Consider the following 21,536-nt stretch of genomic DNA (forward strand, 5'->3'; position numbering starts at 1 on the left):
ACATCTTTGGAAAATGTAGAAGCTAAAAGGTACTGTCATTAGTCTGATTTCCTGCTGACATTCTCCCTCTAACCTCTTACCACAGGTGGCATTTTTAGATTTTTGATTTTTTGTTTTTGACTCCCCACCTTCCAAACCCCATAACTTTTTTTTTTTATTATTATTTTTCTGTTCACAGAGACATATGAGGGCTTAATATTTGCGAGAAAAATTGTTCTTCATAATGGTACTATTTTCTATTCTGTACAATGTACTGGGAAGCTGGAAAAAAAATCAGAATGGCATGGAATTTGATAAAAAGTGAATTTGTACAACTATCTTGTGGGCTTCATTTATACAGTAGCCACAATGATATTTTACATGTTTTATATGTTTCAGTACAATTTGGGGGACTTTCAAATTTATATAGTTTTATTTGCATTTTACCGCTCAACAAAAATCCAAAACTTTCCAAATTTTTTTTTCTATATTCTGACACCTATAAATTTTTTATATATACAGTATATATTATCATTAGAGATGAGCGAGTAGTGAAATATTCGAGATTCAATATTCGTTTCAAGTAGAGCCTCAATATTCGACTACTCAATCGAATATCGAATACCATTATAGTCTATGGGAAAAAATGCTCGTTTCAGGGGAAACCTCTATTCGACTAAAGGAGAGTCACCAAGTCCACGAGTAGCAGGAGGAGAGTGTTTAGGAGGAGCGAAGTGCAGTTAAAGCACACGGACCAGATAGACTATGGGCCGGTTCACATTAGCACTTGCTCTCGTTATGGAAAGAAGTTGTCCGCAGGAGGATTCCCCCCCCCCCCCGAACGGAATATCAGCGCAACTGCAAGCACTGCACGGTTAAGCACACGGACCCCATAGCATATAATGGGCTCTGTGTGCTTGCCGCACACTGCCTGCGGACTCCTTCCGGACGGGAGGCAAGTGCTAATGTGAACTGACCCTTACTCGTCCTGCAGAACCAGCATTGATTGGCCTAATGCTATACAGTGTATAGCATTCGGTCAATCAATGCTGGTTCTGCAGCAGGCTCATCTTTGCTAGTTGGGAACACAATATAACATAATGTAATGTAAAAACAAAGTTCATAAGAAAGTCACGTGAATGCAGTTTTTCCAATTCCACTTCAATCCAATTTTTTTTTTTTTTTTTAGCTTCCTAGCACATTTTATGGAATATTAAATTGCACCACTATGAAGTATAATTTGACCTGCAAAAATTGAGCCCCATATGGCTCTGTGAAAGGAAAAATAAAAAAAAGTTAGAGCCCCAACACAGTATAAAATCTCTTAGTGGCCCCACACAGTATTATATTCTCCCCTGAAGCCCCACACAACATAATATTCCCCATACAGTATAAAAGGTTTCCCATAACACCCCCTTCCCCAATATAATGCTCCACAGTGGCCCCACATGGCATAATATGCTTCCTACAGTCCCTCCCCAGTATAATGCTCCACAGTGGCCCTACAGAGTATAATATGTTCCCAAGAATCCCCACACAATACAATAGGCTCCACAGTGGCCAAACACAGTTTAACATGCTCCCTACACTGCCCCCCAGTATAAAGCTCCACAGTGGCCCCACATAATATAATATGCCCCACACTGTATAAAAGGCTCCCTACAGCTCCCCCAATATAATGCTCTACAATGGTCCCACACAGTATAATATGCTCCCCAGAGCCTCAAGTCGCTTCATGCAAACCCCTCATTTTGATGAATATTCAAGAGGTTTGCACATCGATCTCTTCACACCCCAGAGTAAAATAATTAGAGGCCCAGGGCATGTGAAGGAAATCACAGACAGTTGTACTTACCATTGGCCAAAAAAGTAGAATCCGGCCTCTCTCCGATATAAAATTTAACTTTTATTTAATTCCACATCATAAAAATGACAAAAAATGATGTAACTGAAAATAAACAGAACAATAAATTCCCCTGTTCTGTTTATTTTCAGTTACATCATTTTTTGTCATTTTTATGATGTGGAATTAAATAAAAGTTAAATTTTATATCGGAGTAGAGGCCGGATTCTACTTTTTTGACCAAAGTTCTCCACACGCCTATTTTCAAAGTCCATTATACCTTTTGGGAAATCACTGACTTTTCTGTAGGTATAATTGACGTGCTGCTAACGGTTTTTGAAATCACAACGTGCCCACTGCACATATTTCTCAGCAACATGTGGTTGGAGTTCGCTAGAATTCTGTCCATTTTTCAGTGACTATAAAATGCAGTGTTTTTTATCACAAGGGTCCCCAACCTGAGGTTAGGTTTATATGGTGAAATTAAGAGAGATTCCTCCTTTTTTTCTGCCACCGCATTTGGCCATGGGATTGCCGCAACGGAATAACAATTCAGTGCTTCTGCATTCCATTGCGGCTTTTCCCCGCTTTTCCGGCCTGGACGAAAGGGCCTCGTCAGTGACTGCTGAGCTGCAGAATCCGCAGCTGAATCAGAACATGAATCAGGGCAAGATCGAGCAGGTTGATTTTTTTTCAGCATCCTTTCTACGATCTCTGCCTCTCATTGAAAACAATGGGAGGCAGATTCCTCTGTGTGAGCCAAGCCTAAAAAATATGGTGCAAGTTGAAAAATATATGTCCATGCTATAGTAACTCACATCTCTATTAATTTCACACTAAAATATTCATAGAAAAAGCCCTACAAAAGTGTACAAAACACTTCAAAATGGGATGTAGATAATGCTTAGGCTGCTTTTACAGAAATAAAAGTATATTTTAATGTCCATATTAAAAATAAGCACACGGACCTTCTATACTTTTACTGAAGTGGAGTTACATACCCATAAAATCTCGATAGACTAAGTTACAAAAATGTATCATAGTAATGTAAGATTTCATTCTTACAATGTATAGCATGACAATATTCTATTATTAATTTACACTCACCGGCCACTTTATTAGGTACACCTGTCCAACTGCTCGTTAACACTTAATTTCTAATCAGCCAATCACATGGCGGCAACTCAGTGCATTTAGGCATGTAGACATGGTCAAGACAATCTCCTGCAGTTCAAACCGAGCATCAGTATGGGGAAGAAAGGTGATTTGAGTGCCTTTGAACGTGGCATGGTTGTTGGTGCCAGAAGGGCTGGTCTGAGTATTTCAGAAACTGCTGATCTACTGGGATTTTCACGCACAACCATCTCTAGGGTTTACAGAGAATGGTCCGAAAAAGAAAAAACATCCAGTGAGCGGCAGTTCTGTGGGCGGAAATGCGTTGTTGATGCCAGAGGTCAGAGGAGAATGGCCAGACTGGTTCGAGCTGATAGAAAGGCAACAGTGACTCAAATAGCCACCCGTTACAACCAAGGTAGCCAGAAGAGCATCTCTGAACGCACAGTACGTCGAACTTTGAGGCAGATGGGCTACAGCAGCAGAAGACCACACCGGGTGCCACTCCTTTCAGCTAAGAACAGGAAACTGAGGCTACAATTTGCACAAGCTCATCGAAATTGGACAATTGAAGATTGGAAAAACGTTGCCTGGTCTGATGAGTCTCGATTTCTGCTGCGACATTCGGATGGTAGGGTCAGAATTTGGCGTCAACAACATGAAAGCATGGATCCATCCTGCCTTGTATCAACGGTTCAGGCTGGTGGTGGTGGTTTCATGGTGTGGGGAATATTTTCTTGGCACTCTTTGGGTCCCTTGGTACCAATTGAGCATCGTTGCAACGCCAAAGCCTACCTGAGTATTGTTGCTGACCATGTCCATCCCTTTATGACCACAATGTACCCAACATCTGATGGCTACTTTCAGCAGGATAATGCGCCATGTCATAAAGCTGGAATCATCTCAGACTGGTTTCTTGAACATGACAATGAGTTCACTGTACTCCAATGGCCTCCACAGTCACCAGATCTCAATCCAATAGAGCATCTTTGGGATGTGGTGGAACGGGAGATTCGCATCATGGATGTGCAGCCGACAAATCTGCGGCAACTGTGTGATGCCATCATGTCAATATGGACCAAAATCTCTGAGGAATGCTTCCAGCACCTTGTTGAATCTATGCCACGAAGAATTGAGGCAGTTCTGAAGGCAAAAGGGGGTCCAACCCGTTACTAGCATGGTGTACCTAATAAAGTGGCCGGTGAGTGTATATACCCCTTAGTAATAATCCATATCTTCTTCTTCTAGTTCATTGAGTGTTTAAAATGCTAATATACTATATATTATTGAAAATAGTACTTATCTAATTATTAATCTTTTTCTTGTAAATTATGAAATATCTAGCTATGATCATCTTTGTATTTCACACAATATTAAGTCATCACAGTGGGTCACATTAATGCAGCAAGTTTCTCCACAATTAACCTGTGACCTACTGATTTTGTTACAGGAAATTACATTCATTATATTCTTTATGTAATTATAGAGATCATTTATCTATGTTAACCCTAAAATTGAATAGAATTTGACTAATGTATAGTTAATTCCGTCACTACTGTAACATCTTATTAGCTGCAAGTACAGTATATCTCATGATAATTAGGCCCTTGTAGATTATGCTGAAATATTTTGTCTCATTCTACAACTTTTAGCCTTGATATCTGTTATAGTAGAGGCTTTTTATTAAAAAATTGGTTTGTGTCACAAAAATTGGATTAAATACAGGAGAGATAGTCATAAGGCCAGTGGCGTAACTGGCAAAGACTGGGTCCCCCAGCAAACTTTTGACTTATATCCTACCACGGCATAGTGCACCCTTTACTGGCCCCCAAACAGTGTAACACCCTAATTACACACACTATAATGTTCACACAATGTAATGTTTCATAGGAGTTGTTAGGACAGTGCGGCAGCTGCGGCCGAGGGGAGGGATCGCAGTCCGCTGCTAAGTTGTTGGTCTTTGCTGGCCGTCACATTTCCCTACTTGATGCTGTCCTACTTGCAGGGGTTAACTTTCCTTGCAACAGCTGACTGACTAGGGTGTCGGCCAACGTGCACTCGGTGTGGACAGCTGGGCTGGGTGGAACCGCCCCCTTCCCTATTTAAGGAGCTAGATGCCTCACCCCACTGCGTGCGTGCGTGCGTGTGTGCGTGTGTGTGTGTACGTACACGTACAGGTAACACACACTGTGTACTGGTCTCTATCTAGCTCAGAGGTCCTGACTAGACTCTCTTGTTTTTTGTAGCGGCTTCTCTGAGCTGCACAGGCCGCCTCTGTGATTTAACAGAGCACACCCGGTTGGTGTAGGGATCTGGCAGTGACGCTAACTGGCAGACCTTGTTCACACTAGGGTGTTTCTGTGGTTCAGAGCCCAGTTGAGCTCCGCAGAGGTTTTTGTTTATTAGTTATTTTTTAATAACCCTGCTGACCATAACAGCGGTCCCTTTACACGGTGTAATGTCTCATATTGGCCCCTCCAAACATTATAATGTACCACTGTGGCCTCTTGCACACACACTATTATGCCCTACCGTGGCCCCTGCACACACTGTATTAAGCCCCATAGTGGCCCCTGTCCACAGTATTATGCCCAATAGTGGCCCACCCATGGAATATTATTATACTCTGGGATCTTTCAAACCCCAGAGTATAATGATCAGAAACCCATGGGAGGATACAAACATAAAAAACACTGTTAATTACCTCTCCCTGACACCAACACACTCCCTGAAACTTTCAGATCTCTTCAATGTTGGTACAGGCGTCACGTGAGCCAGGCCGACATCACAATGCATAATGACGCCGGCCTGGCCCCCTGACATCTCCGCAGTGCAGGAGAGGTAAGTAACTATGCATTTTATTTTCGCTCACCTCTCCTGGCCCTCTGATGATTATGCTCAGGGGTCTGAAAAGACCCTGGAATATAATGATAGCAATATTTGTTGGAGTTTGTGGGCCCGCGGCCTCACTTACTGATCCCCGCTTCTGCTCACAGCTGTCTCCACTTTTCTTAAGCAGGAGCAGGGATTGGGAAGTAAATAGAGCCCATTACCTGCTAGGGTTACTCCAGCAGGTAATAGACTATTAAAGAAGAAAAAAAAAAGCATTGAGGGCCCAATGGCCCCCCTAAGGCCCCCTAAGCCACTAGCGCAGCTAACCAGGTATTTATGATACTGTATAAGGCATATATAGAATAGAGCATGGATGGCATCTGTGACTACTGCTTATCTACATTGTCTAAATTGAGTCTAAGGTACTATGGTCTAAAACCAACATTTTTCTCATTATTAGCTTAGCCTATCCCTCAGTTCACAAAGAACTGTATGGAAGGAGAAGTGAATTATAGAATGTGTATTTTCTTATGTCAGCAGGCAAATAACGAAGATATTTGTACGCACCAAAGAGTAAATATGTGTACTTACCGCTCTACTAGAATATTTTAACTTCAGTCCCCCCTTCCTGACCTGAGTAGCTAGAGCTGATCTGTTTTAGCTGTTATCTATGACATTGTGGAGGAGCACTGTCACTAGCATTGTTGTGGGGCAGTATGGCTGGCAGTGTGGTGTGCTACTGTCGCTGCCTATATGGTTGAATATGGGACTGATAAGGCACTCTATCTAAAAAATATCATGTGAATATTACTAGTAGAGAATAAAAATGTTTTCTCCTCTTTTATGATTCTAATTATTGCATGTTTCTGTTTGTTGCATCATATATATATATATATATATATATATATATATATATATATATATATATATATATATATATACACTCACCGGCCACTTTATTAGGTATACCTGTCCAACTGCTCGTTAACACTTAATTTCTAATCAGCCAATCACATGGCGGCAACTCAGTGCATTTAGGCATGTAGACATGGTCAAGACAATCTCCTGCAGTTCAAACCGAGCATCAGTATGGGGATGAAAGGTGATTTGAGTGCCTTTGAACGTGGCATGGTTGTTGGTGCCAGAAGGGCTGGTCTGAGTATTTCAGAAACTGCTGATCTACTGGGATTTTCACGCACAACCATCTCTAGGGTTTACAGAGAATGGTCTGAAAAAGAAAAAACATCCAGTGAGCGTCAGTTCTGTGGGCGGAAATGCGTTGTTGATGCCAGAGGTCAGAGGAGAATGTCCATACTGGTTCGAGCTGATAGAAAGGCAACAGTGACTCAAATAGCCACCCGTTACAACCAAGGTAGCCAGAAGAGCATCTCTGAACGCACAGTACGTCGAACTTTGAGGCAGATGGGCTACAGCAGCAGAAGACCACACCGGGTGCCACTCCTTTCAGCTAAGAACAGGAAACTGAGGCTACAATTTGCACAAGCTCATCGAAATTGGACAATTGAAGATTGGAAAAACGTTGCCTGGTCTGATGAGTCTCGATTTCTGCTGCGACATTCGGATGGTAGGGTCAGAATTTGGCGTCAACAACATGAAAGCATGGATCCATCCTGCCTTGTATCAACGGTTCAGGCTGGTGGTGGTGGTTTCATGGTGTGGGGAATATTTTCTTGGCACTCTTTGGGTCCCTTGGTACCAATTGAGCATCGTTGCAACGCCAAAGCCTACCTGAGTATTGTTGCTGACCATGTCCATCCCTTTATGACCACAATGTACCCAACATCTGATGGCTACTTTCAGCAGGATAATGCGCCATGTCATAAAGCTGGAATCATCTCAGACTGGTTTCTTGAACATGACAATGAGTTCACTGTACTCCAATGGCCTCCACAGTCACCAGATCTCAATCCAATAGAGCATCTTTGGGATGTGGTGGAACATCATGGATGTGCAGCCGACAAATCTGCGGCAACTGTGTGATGCCATCATGTCAATATGGACCAAAATCTCTGAGGAATGCTTCCAGCACCTTGTTGAATCTATGCCACGAAGAATTGAGGCAGTTCTGAAGGCAAAAGGGGGTCCAACCCGTTACTAGCATGGTGTACCTAATAAAGTAGCTGGTGAGTGTATATATATATATATATATATATATATATATATATATATATATATATATATATACAGTATTCAGTGACTGCCTACTAATCTTTCTATAGGGAAGTAAGTGTGTTGCAGTTCAACAAGTGAGGATTATGAACATAATAACACTGCACCCAAACTATGATATAGTGAAAAATATCACTGCTGTACGGGTAAAACTTCTTTTTTTAATGCACTTTAGCTTTTGCTGTTCTGCTTTCACCATCTCCACCAACTCCTTTCCTTAGTATCCTTTAACAGGGACCTCTCCACTGAATTCAGCACAATTGGAATTTTTTTCTCTAGTCTCCACCGTTTCCAGCCACAGTAAAAGCAGGTCATGTAGTTTGGTGCCCGATGCACTATTTAAGCTTTGTAATGTCAGGAGCGGAGTAGCATCTAATAATAGAGGTAAAGAACTGGACTTGTTGGAGGTGATGGAAGGTCCTTTTTGATTTTTTTTTTTTTCTGCAAAATGCTGTTTGTTTTCCTTTTTCATAAAAAAGATCACTTTGACACTCAAAAATCCAGGAACCTCTAACTGTCATAGACAATCGTCTTGGCTAGTTGATACATAAATTTGGCTTGCAACTATTCAGCATATGAGAAGTTGTGCAAATTCTTGTCATGTAACTGCATTAATACTGTTTTGCTCCTAAAAATCTCAATTTTAATATTTTGTAAATTCACCTTTGGCTTTCAACGCTGGTTGAATCCTTACGGGTATGATTCAAGCATGCCTTGAGCAAAATCTGTTCCCAGGTCTCTTTTACACGTTTCCAATGTGGGTGCATACTGGTCTATTCATTTGAGTATGAATACAGTTTTTTTCTTCAACTAGAACCACAAGTGTTTGGGTTAACTATGGGCGCCAATCCAACTCCTCTACTTCATTGTCATTGTCATTTCTCTGCTAAGCTTCATGTATGCTTTGGGTCATTGTCCTGCTGGAACACTATGTCATCCTATTCATCCTATTCATAGTACTGGAGTCTACGAAGTAACTCGAGTAGGATACTCACATGTAACTCAGAAGTGAAACCACAATCGGGGGCGTGGCCTAACTGTCGAGGCGAAAGGATGTGCGCTTCTGGAGCTCCAGACTCACCGGCACAAAATCCAACTTCATCTGCCTCTACAGTGCCACCATTCACTGGACCTTCTTCAAGGGACCTTTCCCCCACCTTCCCAGCATAACTGGTTAGAGACATTCCCTCATTTCACGGCTCCGATCTGCTGTGGAGAACCTGCGGCCTACCTCACATCCCTGCCGCCCAGCATTCATCTGCTGCTAACTTCCGCCGCGAGCGCGAACACCGCACCGGACCTGCAGAGAGACCTACCTACCTGCACCGCTTGCCTCCGACCCCTCCGGATACTCGGACGAAGACGCCTCATCTGGTCTCTTGGCTGCTTCTCCCGCGTCCCGGACTCACCCGATGGCACCGCCGCATCAGCTCACTTCCGGTCCCGCCGCCTTGCAGTGCCTCCGCTCAGATGCTTCCCTGCTGCCGTGGAGGAGATAGAAAGCTGTCGCATCCCTTCTCCTGGCTACACCTGAACTCCAGTGCCGACCTCAGGAAGCGGAGGGGAGCGCATACAAGCGTGAGATAAGTGAAGCAGCTTTTAACCCCTGCAGACCTCTGCCTTCCTCACCCATTCCACCCCCCTCCTCCCCCCCCCGCTCCTCTGGCGCCATCTGTATACTGAGGCCTCCTCACCTTTCCACAGATCCAGCCATCGATTGCCACTGACACTGGACTCTGGCTACCAGGCGGTAGAGTGCAGAGCTTTTACGCAACCATCAGGGAAGCTCCTCATACCGCCTGGTCCCCCTGCCACCCTTCTCTGGCTCTTCCTCCACCTGAGGCCGTGTTACCTACTACCCCTCCACGGGCTCCCCCAACCTCCCCGGACTTTGCACAATAGACTGTCTCTCCTGCTGCCCACTACTTTACATTAACTCTCGCATATCTTCTCAAGTTTGTCTCTGACCGCTTGCTCATTACCCTTCATGAGCCTGTAACCACCGCTCTAGGACGCTGTTCCACACCTATTTAGCTCCCTACCCCTAGATATGGTCAAAATCGGGAAAGATAGACCCTCAGATCCTAAGTTACAACAGAAAACGCCTGTTTCCCCGGCTAACATGCAGAAATTCTTGAAGAAGCAAAACCCTCCACGTCCTGTTCAACCCCATAAACACCAGCACAGTGATAGCTCTTCTCAGGGTGCCGGGGCCCCAGACTCTGAGGAGAAATCCTTCAACATGGACACTGATTCCACGGTCATAACCCAAGGTTTTCTTAAAGAGGCTCTCTCTCATGCGCTTGTCCCGGTACTTTCCGAGATAGCCGAACTTAGAGCGGATATGAAAGCACTGGGAAAGAGAGTAGACTCCCTGGAATCAAAACAGGTGAAGACTCAGAAAACCACTTCTACCATGTCGGCCACGCTTGACTCCCACACGGAACATTTTAATAAAACATATCTGTTACTGGAGGACTTGGAAAACCGTAACAGACGCAAGAATTTCCGTATAAGGGGACTCCCTGAAACGTTTCTACCGGAATCTTTATCTGACGTGGCGAGGTCACTTTTCAAAATTTTGCTTGGGGAGGAGAAGGCGCAGTCTATCCTAATTGAGAGAATACATAGAGCAATTCGCCCACGCCCGGATGGCAATGACCCGCCGAGAGATGTTATCTGCAGCCTTTTATCCTCTGCTCACGCTTCTGAGATTCTCCGAGCAGCCAGAGACAAAAAGGAATTGTCACATGATGGCACCCCTGTACAAATCTACCAAGACCTCGCCCCTGCCACGCTACAAAAACGCCACCTGATGCGCCCGCTACTGGATGTTCTGAAGGCGCATAACCTCCCATATGCCTGGCTGTTCCCTTTTGGACTCTCGTTCACCAAGAATGGTAGGAGATACAACGTCTTTACTCCCAGAGACCTGGACCAGGTTTGGGAAGTGCTCAACATACCTCCTGTTCCGGTTCCGTCCTGGTTGCCGATTCCGCGGGATCCGGACCCGACCTCCATTCTGCCCCTGTTGGATCCACCTCGCACTCCAGGTCGACTCCGGTCCCCGAGGTCCAGGAAGCAGCTTATGCGTGGACTAGACTCCAATTGACCACGTACACCACGGTTTGCCTTTGTCTTGTTTTGTGAACTGTATATGCTTCCTAGCTTAATTCCGGTTTCACCCCAGACTGAGAAAGACCTCCTCTAAACTTTAGTTTTCGCATTTATTCCTATTCACCTTTCATATCTGGGTGATATTGTTCTATCCTGTCCCGATGATGACTGATATTTTCTTCTTTTCTATACCACTGCAATGTTTAGTGTAGTGTTTTAACTTACGTGTGCCCGGTGTGGACGCATCAGCGTCCTTCTTGGTATTACCTGTTTTTTGAGATCTCTATAGATCTGAGTTACCCTGATTCTGCTTAGTTAACTGTAGCTACCTTAAGTGGCATAGTTTGAAAATTTCCTTTTGACTACGTTTTAGCTGAAGTCACGTAGATTGTGTTATTCATAACCTATTGCCTCACTGTTGTTGTGTTTACACTAATTGTCTTGTTCCCCCTCGCTCCCTCCTCCTCTCCCCACTCTTCGTTAGCCTATCCTTACCTCTCATTGTCCTACTGCTCTTTTCCCTCCCCTAGGTGCCTTGCAAACACAACGCTGCAGAATGCCTTCCTCACAAACATCCGCATCTGTTAAACTCCAATGTGTGACACTGAATGCCAATGGCCTTAATTCCCCAAACAAGAGGCATCACATTATGTACCTGCTCAGACGATGGAAGGCGAACGTAGTCTTCCTCCAGGAGATGCATTTCAAGGGTTTAAAGGTCCCCAAATTTCCTGGTAAATCCTTCAATCAGTGTTTCCACAGTACTCACCCCAATTCAGCGTCAAAAGGCGTGTCCATTCTGATAGACCTTTCCACGCCGTTCATCCTCAAAGCAAAGCATGCTGACTCAGATGGCCGTGCGCTATTCGCTAAAGGCAGCATAGCCTCAGTCCCATACACCTTCGCATCCCTTTATGCCCCGAACAAAAAACAGACGTCATGGCTTGTTCGAACCTTGCACTCTCTCAGCCTCTTCACAGAAGGACAGCTGGTGGTAGGCGGAGACCTTAATGTTGCGCTGAACCATGTATTAGACTCTTCCTCTCCTAAGTCGCTCCTATCGCAGAGGTCCATCAGCGCGAGCCATAGGGCTCTCCAAGAGCTAAACTTGGTAGACTCCTGGCGTATGCTACACCCTACTGGGCAGGACTACACCTTTTACTCTAGCACGGCGGGGACCTACCACAGAATAGACTACTTGCTCATCACAAAAGATCTGCTTCCGGGGGCGGAGCTTGACCGTCTAGCGAGGTGGACGCATGAGCCTGTAGCTCCACAGGATTGACAGAACCCTTACTCTCCTGGAGGACCAGGAGAATAGAGGGAGACGGAGAAATGTACGCATTAAAGGATTGCCAGAAGATGTAGAGCAGACAGACCTTAAGGACAAGGTAACCGCCATCTTTGCTGAATTACTAGGCCCAGATAGAGCCTCCTCGATGGTGATTAAGAGAGCACACAGGGCCCTCAGGCCTAAACCGAGACCCACAGACCCCCCTAGGGATGTAATTTGCAGTTTGCTTTCCTTTTTGGACGCTCAGGACATTCTTGCTGCAGCCAGAGCTAAAAATGATTATACATTTGAGACTTATAAGCTTACCTTTTTCCAAGATTTGGCTCCCTCCACCCTGGCAAAACGCAGACAACTATGCCCGCTACTAGATACACTCTGCCAGATGAATATTCCTTATGCTTGGCTATACCCTTTTGGACTCTCGATCCACCATAAGGGTAAGAGACTGACGATCCAGACACCAGCTGATTTGCCTTATGTTTGGGAACAACTAAATATTGCCCCGCTGGACATCTCGTCCTGGATGCCTACTCCGGATCTGGCAGACTTACCAGACTTACCTCCCGCGGCGACCTGGAAGAAACCCAGAAGGGCTAAGTCCCCAAAGTCCAAGAGGGCCCTCCATCATGCCTTACTCTCCCCGTGAAGATCTTTTCCCCGACCTGGGTATACCACCCTCCCCTTCTTCTGAATTCTCTACTTGCAATGTGGCCACCGTAATGTTTTTCCGTGTTGGCGGCCTGCTGGCTAGATGGCTGCGGACTTTGTATTCCTTGCAGGGTTCGCTCAGTTAGATTATGTCGATATGGCAAGTATCTGATGTTATATTGTTGCAGCTATCCTCGGTGGGGGGAGGCCGGGTGACCCTATTGTTATTCGCTTTGTTATTCTGAGGAAAAACGTCATTATAATTTTCTCATTTGAATCTATGTGGGCATTCTTTTTCCTTCTGCCTTATGTTATCAAGTTCTTTTTTCTCCCCAAGTGGTCAATACTCTGGTACACTTTTGGGATACCTCTCTATTGACCTGGTCCCCTCTTATTAGGGAACCGTTCTTCTGGTAGCAGTGTCCTTACAGGCTCGGACACCTATAGTATTCATCGGATTGGTTCTTACCACTCGAAACCAAAAGCTTAGTTGTTTTAGCTGGATGTGTATTTGTTGCTAATTGTCTTTGTGTCTTTTTTCCCAGAGTCCTTTTTTCTCCCACCCACCCGTCTGCTCTTCCCCTACCCCCCCCCCCCTCTTTTCTCTCTTTCGCTCTCTTTTTCTCTGGCTGGCTGTGGATAGTTCTCCTGGAGTCCACTACAAGATGGCAGTGGCAACGATATCTACTCTCAATGCTCATGGCCTCAATTCCCCAGAGAAGAGACATGGAGTGCAGATTCTACTCCGGAAAGCACAGACCAAGATCCTCTTCCTGCAAGAGACCCACTTCAAAAGAGGTAAAATTCCTAAACTCACGACCAACTATTTTGCACAGTGGTTCCATAATCCCAGTGACTCCGGTGCCTCTAGAGGCGTATCCATAGCACTACATCACTCTATTCCGTTTAAGTGTGAACACCGTTTCGCAGACTCAGAGGGAAGAGCTTTGTTCCTAAAAGGGAAAATCGCTTCAGATGTTTATACTTTCGCAAATCTATATGTACCCACCACAGGCCAAGTGAATTGGTTGGTCAAGACTTTTGAATCTTTACAACTATTTGCAGAAGGGGTGATTGTGCTGGGGACTGATTTAAATTTGACCTTGAACCCCCTCTTGGACTCCTCTTCTAAGAGATCTCAGACCTCACAAAGAGCCCTACGCAGAGTATATAACCTATTGCAATCTTTGTCTCTGGTAGACGTATGGAGAACGCAACACCCTACGACAAAGGACTTCACCTTTTACTCGAACCCTAGAGCCTCATACCAGAGGCTAGACTACATTTTTGTTTCAAAGAAGCTGTTAAATCTATGTAGGAAATCTGTCATTGGTCAGATATCCGTATCAGACCATGCCCCAGTACATTGTAATCTACAGTTAGCGCCGATTCCCCGAACAGATATGACATGGAGACTGAATGAAAGACTACTAGATTCTGAAGAGACTAGGGACTACATTTCTAAACACCTTTCTGAATTCTTCCAAATCAATTCAACTCCTGATGTGAGCCCGACGGTGGTGTGGGAGACACACAAACACTACATTAGAGGCCTTCTAATTTCTCAAGGCGCAAAACAAAAAAGGCAACAACAACAACACATAGATTCCTTGCTCAAGCAGATAGCAAGTATAGAGACTCTCCATAAGAGATCACAGTTGGAGTCCTACCATAGCAAGTTGCTAGCCCTTAGGTTAGAGCTTAGAGAGATTCTTTCCGTAAAGGCCTCAAAACACTTGTTAAATTACAAGCAGATGTTATACGCCCATGGAAACAAAGGGGGTCGCATGATGACGTCCCTCATAAAAAAGGCACAATCCAGAACGTTTATATCTTCTATTAAAGACAGCTCGGGTACTGTAGTCTCCTCAACTCCAAAAATTGCAGAAGCTTTTAGATCCTTTTATACGACTCTGTATAATCTCAACGCTGCTGCTCACGATCACACCCCTGAATCTAGACGGTCAGCTATTAAAGAATTCTTAGCTCCACTTAAACTACCTAGGTTAGAACCAGATAAGGCGGAAGAATTGCTTGACCCGATATCCGAATCGGAAGTAAAGTCTGTGATTAACACTTTCCCCATGCATAAGAGCCCTGGACCTGATGGTTATTCATTGATATATTATAAGTCGTTTCTACAAAATCTCCTTTCCCCTCTTACGAGATCTATGAATGCTGCCTTACAAGGTGGTAGTCTTCCATCACAGGCTTTAGAGGCACACGTTACTTTGATTGCCAAGGAGGGAAGGGACCCACAGTGTTGCAAAAATTACCGCCCAATATCGCTTCTGAACTTAGATTTGAAGTTCTGGGCAAAATTGCTTTCCTTACGCCTTAAACCCCTTCTACCATCTTTGATTCATGATGAACAGGTAGGATTTATTAAATCGAGAGAAGGTAGACAAAACTCTACTCGATTATTGCATGCTTTACGGTTTGCAACAGCCTCCTCTATCCCACTAGTCCTTCTCGGCTTAGATGCCGAGAAGGCGTTTGATAGAATTAACTGGGCCTTCATGACACTGACCCTGGAGAAGTTTGGCTTCCCACCAGGTTTCATTTCGGCAGTTTTGTCCCTATATGACGGGCCGAGCGCACATATTAAAGTAAATGGTACCTTGTCTTCTCCCTTCCAAATCTCAAACGGAACTCGACAGGGTTGCCCCCTTTCACCCGCCCTGTTCATCCTGTCCCTTGAACCTTTTCTGCAGACTATTAGGGAACACCCTTTAATCCATGGCCTGCAATTTGATAGATGCTCCCTTCACTCCTTGGCATTCGCCGATGATGTGCTGTTACTCCTAACTCAGCCTGAAGAGAGCCTCCGCTCAGTGTTACATGTCATTGAGATATATGGCGAGTTGTCTCACTATAAAGTAAACCTGGATAAATGTGAGATTCTTAACGTTTCCCTCCCAACACAACAAGTAGTTTCCCTGAAGAGATCCCTCCCTTTTTCTTGGTCTGATTCTCATATAAAATACCTAGGGGTCAACATCCCGAGCTTGCTGAAAGATGTTTTTAAGCTTAATTACGAAACGCTTATACAGGAGGTACGCAGGCTCTTGAAGAAATATGACATTCCATGCATTTCATGGTTTGGGAGACGTAGTCTGTTGAATACTTATATTACCCCAAAGATAACCTACGTCCTCAGAATGCTACCTATCAAACTCCCCATCTCGTTCTTTAGAACCATTAGGTCCATTTTCTCTAAATTTCTGTGGAGAGGAAAGAGACCACGATTAGCTTATTCCGCACTTTCTAGAAGGAAATCTGAGGGTGGCATAAATCTCCCAGACATACAGAAACTGTACGAGACCATTCAACTCCAGTTTTGGATGGAAGTGACGTCTGCACCTCTGGAGTCTACACTCAGAGACATACTGCACTCCACTTATGGCAATACTTTGCTCAAGGCGTTGTGGCTCCCATCTAGTTGTTCGACCACTAGAGGTATAGTGCTTAATAAGACTGACTTGCTGCTAGGGGGCGCCATTCAAGCTTGGGACTTGGTACGACCGACAGCTGCACCCACTCCATCCCTATGCCTTCCTGCAGGCCTGATACCTCATCTGATTCCAGACATCCTTCACCCTATTTCGGATTTTTGGGACCGGCTTCTACATATACCGTTAGCAGATTTCTTTGATGGAGAAGGTTTACCCACGCCCGAAGCAGTTGCAAACTCAACAGCTCTTTCTCAGCATAAAGGATCGCTTACTTTTTTGCACTTCTCTCACTATACGAACTGCAAACAAAAGTTTGAGAGTCTCTTTGAGTGGAAACGTAGCCCAACTTACCTTGAACAGCTCCACTTTCAGGCTGATCCTTCCAAATTCAAGATGTCTCTTCTTCTGAACAAGGTTGTTCGTCCTCCGTCTGTAGCGAAGCCTTTTTTCCTCCTCAGCTGGGAGAAGGATCTTGAGTTAACCTTGACCCCTGAACAGCTTAAAATTGTGATGGACAGATCGTGTGGCACCTCAACGTGTGTTCGAATACAAGAGACACACTACAAGCTCCTCACACGCTGGTATAGGTCACCGGCGTGGTTAAAAGCACATAAATTGATTGACTCTGCAGTCTGTTGGAGATGCAAAAGAGACACAGGCACGCTGCTACATATTTGGTGGACCTGCTCAAATATTCGATCTTTCTGGGAGGAGGTGGAAGTCAAGATAAGATCCCTAGGTTTTCAGGACTTTAGAATTACACCTGCCCTTGTCGTTCTCTCCCTCCCGATTCCGAACGTACCGGCTAAGTCGCAACGTTTGATTTATCACCTGCTCTCGGCTGCAAAGGCATTAATACCCCCCTTGTGGAAACAGTCTGAGACCCCCTCTTTCTCTCACTGGCTCGCTAAAGTGGATCAATTAGCTAAATTTGAGGAACTCTTGAGCTGGTCCCATAGAAACAGAAAGTCGTACCTTTCCCTCTGGTCGCCATGGCTGGACAACAGATGACTACGCCACGCCAGATCCTGAACGCCCACAGCCATCCATTCTACTTAGCTTTTCTACCATTCTTCTTACCTCTCTCTTTCCTTCTTTCTTTCTTTCACTAGTTTTTCTCTTCTCTTGTCCATGTCTTTGTGATGTCTTTATTTGTGTACACCTTCCCCCACCCTCCCTTCTCTTGCCCCTCCCGTCCCTTCCCCCCCCTCTCTACCCCCCCCCCATTATCCTCTTTAAAAACCAAAAACATGTAAAAATTGTTTATTGACATGCACGATGACATTTGATTGGACGTTTTTGAAATTTATATCTCTACACCATCTTGATTTCTGGAGCTGTGACTCCAGTGTACCTTCTGTACTTTAGCATTTGTTTATTTCTCTGCTATTTTGTCAATAAACTCAAAATTTAAAAAAAAAAAAAAAAAAAAAAAAGATCTGCTTCCCCTCTCCTCAGACGCTAGAATTGGTCCGATAACAGTGACTGACCATTCGGCGATTCTCCTCTCGCTTCAACTCAGGCAGATCTCTAAGGGACAGTGGACATGGCACCTGAATGAATCCTTACTAGACACGCAGAAGAATGTAGATTTCTTGGAGGAACACCTTAGAGAATATTTTCGCCGCAACGTGACCCCAGAGGTCTCCCCGCCAATAGTCTGGGAGGCACACAAAGCCTACATCAGAGGCGTACTTATCTCTCTAGCTGCGAGAGTGAAGAGAGAGAAGCAAACGGAAATAGACTCTCTTCTTGCCAATATAGCAAGACTGGAACGCATTCATAAGAGAACCAAGGTGGAAGCGGCGCTCTCGGACCTGTTAAGTCTTAGAGAGGCTCTCCTGAACATACTCAACATGAGAGCGGCCAAACACCACCTCCATTTTCGAAAACTGCTCTATGCCCATGGAAACAAGGGCAGCCGTCTCATGTCGTCACTTCTCCACAAGGCTTAACAGAAAACCTACATCCCCAGCATCATGACCGATCGAGGCCTCCCCACCGTTGATACGCCTGAAATAGCGAAGGAATTCGTTAAGTTTTATTCCAATCTCTACAACTTAGCGGACCATGAAGCTCCGCATGCGGAGCTGGAGCAGCAGAACCTGATCAGAGATTTCCTAGACTCTCTAGCTCTGCCTGAACTGTCTCCAGACGCGGTGTCCTCGCTCTCAGACCCGGTCTCGCACGAAGAACTGTCTGACGTTCTTAACAGCTTCCCCACAGGAAAGAGCCCAGGACCTGATGGCCTGCCGCTATTATACTACAAAAAGTTCAAGTCCACCCTGATACCACACTTAGCCAAAATGTGCAATGCACTGCTTTCTGGAGATTTCCTCCCAACTCAAACGCTGGAAGCCCACATAACTCTCATCCCCAAGGAAGGAAGAGACTGCACCCTCTGTGGCAACTATAGGCCAATCTCCCTCCTAAACTTGGACTTGAAAATATGGGCCAAGCTACTTGCCTTAAGGATGAAGCCATTGGTACCCGTTCTGGTCGATCCTGAGCAGTCCGGTTTTGTAGCAGGAAGAGAGGGCAGGGACAACACGAAGCGCTTACTTCTGCTGATCTATAAGGCTAGAAAAGACAACCTCCCCCTCATACTCCTGGGCGTAGATGCGGAAAAGGCCTTTGATAGGGTCTCCTGGGCCTTCATGAAAGAGACGCTGCTCCGTTTTAAGTTTCCGCCGCCCTTTGTTGAGGCGATTTTAGCTCTCTATAAGTTTCCTTATGCCAGACTTAAGGTCAATGGGACGCTATCGGAAGCGTTCCAGATCCGCAATGGGACCAGACAGGGATGCCCGCTCTCACCGACCTTATTCATTCTGGTCCTCGAAACACTCCTTCAGAGAGTTCGCCAAGACTCGTCTGTTCTGGGCATCCGAACCGGAGAAGTCACCACCTCAGCAACAGCTTTTGCAGACTATGTCTTATTTGTTATCTCTAATCCAGAAGAGGCCTTGCCCCGCAACATGGAGATCCTACTGGCTTATGGGAGAGTCTCGGGATACAAAATGAACCTAGAGAAATCTGAGATCTTAAATGTTTCGCTCCCGAAGCACCGTGTATCCCTCCTTCAGGCTAGCACACCATTTCAATGAACCACCACTTCACTCAAATACTTAGGCATTCGCCTCACTCCAACCATCGAAGATTTATTTGCGGCAAACTTCCAGCCTCTCCTTAAGTCACTCAAAGCTGACTTGGATTCCTACCAGCACCTGCCACTCTCATGGTTTGGCAGGAAAGCGCTTATACAGACTTATCTACTGCTGAAAATCATCTACAAACTGTCCATGCTCCCCATCTACGTCCCGAAAGACTTTTTCGCTGCAGTACGCTCCATGTTTACAAAGTTCATCTTTCGTCGCAAAGCGCCTAGAATAGCATGTTCGCTGTTAGTGAAACCTAAAACGCCAGGCGGGATAGGCCTCCCGGACGTCCGCCTTTACTATCAAGCGATCCAACTCGGATGGTGGTCACATCTGCTGATCCCGATCTCCACTAGCACAGCTTGTCTACCTCCCTCCCTGATCAGAGACCTGTGGCTACCCCACACGAGAAAACCGCACCCAGACTCCCTTAATCCACTTTTTAGGGGAGCTGTCGAAACTTGGCGTTCCCTTGGGCCAGAACTAGCCCCGGGCCCTTCACCATTACTGCCAGTCACCCTCCTATTCGGTGACCCTGTAAGACAGTACGCTTCAGCGTGGACTGCCCTTCGAGATCTTCGACTGAGAGATTTATGGGATGATGAAGCAAAGGAGCTGATTACTGACCCGGCACGCTTTCCGCAATTGTCGCGATTGTCTTTTTTCCACAAGGAGCACATCAGATTTTTTCTCACTCAGTTGAAAGATACCCCGGACTTGAGAATACACCTGTCCGCTTTTGAGAAAGTCTAAGCCTCACGTACTAGGATGTTACAAAAGGTCTCTTCCATGCTTCACAGATTTGTTGCACCCCCAGCAAATTACAAGCGGCCTACTTTACCTCCTGGGAGATAGACTTGAAATTAAGTTCTCCCCTGAAGAAACCGCACATATCTTGAAGTTCTCTCGTCCACGTGCGTTCGCATGCAAGAAAATCATTTCAAGATCCTCTCGAGGTGGTATAAAACACCTGAATGGATGGCTAGGCGTGGACTAAGCGATAATCCCCATTGCTGGAGGTGCTCCCAACAAGTAGGCACGTATCTACACTTGTGGTGGACATGCCCCTCTATTTCGGACTTTTGGTCAGAAGTGACTGACCGCATTAGAACTGTCATTGAGGCACCCTTTGACCTTACGCCTGCAACACTGTTCTTGGCTCACCCGAATCCCACCTATAAGCCTGAAAAAGACAAGCTCGTCACGCTACTGCTTGCTGCGGCTAAACTTCAGATTTCAAGGTACTGGCTGCAAACCGCTGCACCTCCCTTGTCACTTTGGGAAAACACTGTCAACGAGATCTCGAGGCTGGAAGAACTGCTCAGCTGGTCTCGAAGGACACATAACAAATATGTCAAGATCTGGAAGCCATGGCACAATTACTGGAAAACAACACACCCCATCTGCGGTTGATACACCCTGAAATGACTGAACTTTTCGGCCTGTCCACCTATTTGACCTCACCCACCTCCTTATACCCCCCCCCCCTCTTATGCATTGCCTGTGCGCTTATACAGTAAGGCTATCTTGACAGAATTTTCCTCGGTATACAGTTGATAGTTATATTTCTTAGGCTTACCTTACTTAGCTCTTCATATATTGCTGTGCACAGTGTATGTTATGTGCGCTTTTCATGAGTTGTTAGTTTTTGATGTTGTACCCTCCTTCCCTTCCCTTTTTCTTTTTTCTGTACCCCCATAAAACTTTTTGAAAAAAACAATAAAACTTGTTGAATTAAAAAAGAAGTGAAACCACAATCAATCCTGGTCAAGTGTGCAACTCCTTTGACTGTAAAACAACCTCATGTTATCAGCCTTCCTCCACCAGGCTTGACAGTTCCTTTATTTTCTCGATCCATTAGCCCCCATTTCCCTTGATTCTTCCAGACCCATTTGCACTCATCAGAGCCC

This window comes from Leptodactylus fuscus, chromosome 1 (assembly GCF_031893055.1).
Source record: "Leptodactylus fuscus isolate aLepFus1 chromosome 1, aLepFus1.hap2, whole genome shotgun sequence".
NCBI classification, from domain to species: Eukaryota; Metazoa; Chordata; class Amphibia; order Anura; family Leptodactylidae; genus Leptodactylus; species Leptodactylus fuscus.